The following is a 2,867-nucleotide window of genomic DNA, read 5'->3' on the forward strand; positions in this document are numbered from 1 at the left end:
GAAACTTCTCCATCTATTTAGAAATTTCTTACAGCTGTACTCCTTCTCTTATTTCCTGTTTCACATTCTGCTCTTTTAGCATTCATTCCATATGTATTCGGAACCTATCATGTGATGCTAGACCTTGTATATGAGTGGCAGTGCAAAGACAAATAGAATATTTTGTGCCTTGTGCAAGTTCACCGTCCATAGGGTAAGTACAGCATGTAAATAAAGGATTAAAACACAATATGGTAAATGCAAGAGCAATGAAAAAGTTCAAGATAGGAACACATATTAGCTGCCCAAGAGAGTCGGAGACAGTGCACCGAAGTAGTGATGTTTGACAGGGATCTTGGAAGAATGTGGTTCTGTCGGAAATGCTTCTTTTATCTGTTCCTTCTAGTCTCTCTCCCGCAAAGATAGTGGACATCATTCAGGGTGTGTGCAGGCTTTTACTCTTCTTAGAGAACCCATCTCATTTATGTTCCTGCAGGTGGGAGCCGCCTCTTCCCCATTCCAGTCATAGGTGTCTGAGCCCACTGGGCCTAATAAACTAGAGACAAAGAGACAGAGGGAAGGAGGGAGCTGGGCTGGAGGATTGTTGGGCTTTAACCCAGGTGGAGACAGACATGAAAAGAAGACATGGAATGAGCCTGTAAGAGGGTGGAGTGTGGCGGTGCACAGGGAAGAGCAGACTCGCGAAGCCACGCGGTGCCTGAATGAGAGATGGGAGGCCTCCCTAGGGACCCCTCTGTCCTTCCAGCCACCAAGTTCTGGATGCTGCCCTGGAACAGAGTGGTTTCACTTGGGCTTCTGGGGATGGGATCCTGTTCTTTGCAATTAAACATTTTTATTTACGTTCAAACTCTTGAACACCTGACATTGACCCTGTATTTTTGACCCTCTCTCTTATAATAAGCCTCTGTACTTTACCCAAAACAGTTGATGATTGTGATGTGAGAGAGACAGGAGGGCAAGAGGCAGCACATCACAAAGCACCGTCGAGATAATGTTGGAGAAAGTGGGTTGAAGAGAAAGGACGGTGCTGAATGATGATGAAAGGTACTTTAAGAACAGCGTCATGCTTCCGTATGCTTAAATGGTCTTCTGAAATGTGTAGTAACAAACAGCAGAAGTCAGGCTTTTCTCTGAATCTCGGAGCTATGAATGGTTTTAATTTTCTTCTTTATTTCTGTTTTCCAAATGTTATATAATAAGCGCATATTTTGCACTAAGAAAAACAAACATTATTTTAAGAAAATAGAAATAATCTTCTGACGCCTTTAAAAAGTAATGCCTCAGAGAATGTTGTGTTAACTAAAGTATTTTAAAAAGCTAAACTAACAGAACACAAAATAATTTAACCCCGAAGAGGTCGTTCCTGATTGGACAGACACAACTGAGTGAGGCATGGGTTGGGAATGAAGGCTGGAGTCCCGAGGGCGAGGGAAATTGCCCGCAGCGGAGTGAAGGGTGAGAAGAGAGCAGGGACATCCCTCACACGGCACCCCACCTGGGCTCTGAGAAGGAGGCCGTGGCACTCTTCGTTGGAGTTCACGTGGGCCTCGCTCTCCCTTCCACAGACGCGCTAAGCCTTGTCATCGCTCCCGTAGTTTGAAACGCTGGCCTCCTTCAGCCAGCAAACCCAGGCCACAGTCAGTGCTCTGCAGCTTCTCGGCCTCCCAGGACCCCTATATTCTCTGGGGTAGTTGTAGGCAGGGCACAAACATGCTTGAGAAAGCGGTGCAAGTGCAGAGCACAAGCTCTCCCTCTGAATTACTAGTAATTTCAGGCTGGAAACACATCATCTCCATTATGTTATTTAATTCTCACAACAACCCCATGGGTGGGTATTACCATCATTTGGGGTACTACCCTCATTCTGCATATGATGAAATTGAAGCTCGGTGCTGCCGACTTGCCGAAGGCCAATAACTACAAAAGAGCAGAGGTGAGATTCAAGACTGGTCTTGTCACTCAGAAGCCATGCTTCGACTCACCACTGGCACACCCTCTCCAAAACACCCCGGTTACCCAAGGATGCTGCCCACTGGAATTGAAAGAATGAACCCCAAAAAGACTAGAATGGAAAATACCTCAGGGAGTGCTTTGTCTCATGTTGAGTCAGTGGTTTTATCTCTTCAGTCAGAGCTGAAGGATAAAGATCTAGATGAGACAAAAGAGAAAGAGAGATCCCCGAGCAGGACCATATCTGTGCATTTGGGAATGAAATAATCACATCCTAGTGCTACTACAGGGCATCTGGTTACTGTGGATGACCAGATTTGCGAGGCGAGCTTTGCATTTTATTTTCCAAGTCACCTCTGAGAGAGTTGTCCACATCAACGACAAAAAGATTGCAAGGTTTTTATTTAAAAAGTTAATTCTAATTAAATTTAAAATCTTGTTTAATTTGAAAAACAGGAACTTATTCTGTTCTAAAAGCCGAGGATGAACCTAATGGTTTCCCAAGATCCCAGGCATCACACAGTCTTGTCATTGCGGAGAATCCTCCTCACGACTCCTAGCGCACACATGCGCATCATCACCGATTGAGGCTGTCTTCTCCCCCACCTCTCCCCACCGAGCTTCCTCCAGCGGAAGAAGCTGGCAGTACACTGTTAGCCAAACACTTCCCAACAGTTCAGCATTCTAGCACAAGCAAATTCGAACCTCTCTCTGGCTGGAAACTCCATAGGCGACCTTGGGATTGAGATGCTTCGGGGAGGAAATTTACTCCATGTGGTTCTAGCTCCTCGCAGGTCGCTCATCAATTGAAGCTTTCAGAAAAAGGAAAGAGAGCCAAACTTCTGAGCCCACGGCTGAGTCATTATTTTAAAAGCGTTCTCTCACAAATCTGAAGTCCAGGATTACTGGGTAGGGGC

This window comes from Pteropus vampyrus, unplaced genomic scaffold (assembly GCF_000151845.1).
Source record: "Pteropus vampyrus isolate Shadow unplaced genomic scaffold, Pvam_2.0 Scaffold53, whole genome shotgun sequence".
Taxonomy (NCBI): Eukaryota; Metazoa; Chordata; class Mammalia; order Chiroptera; family Pteropodidae; genus Pteropus; species Pteropus vampyrus.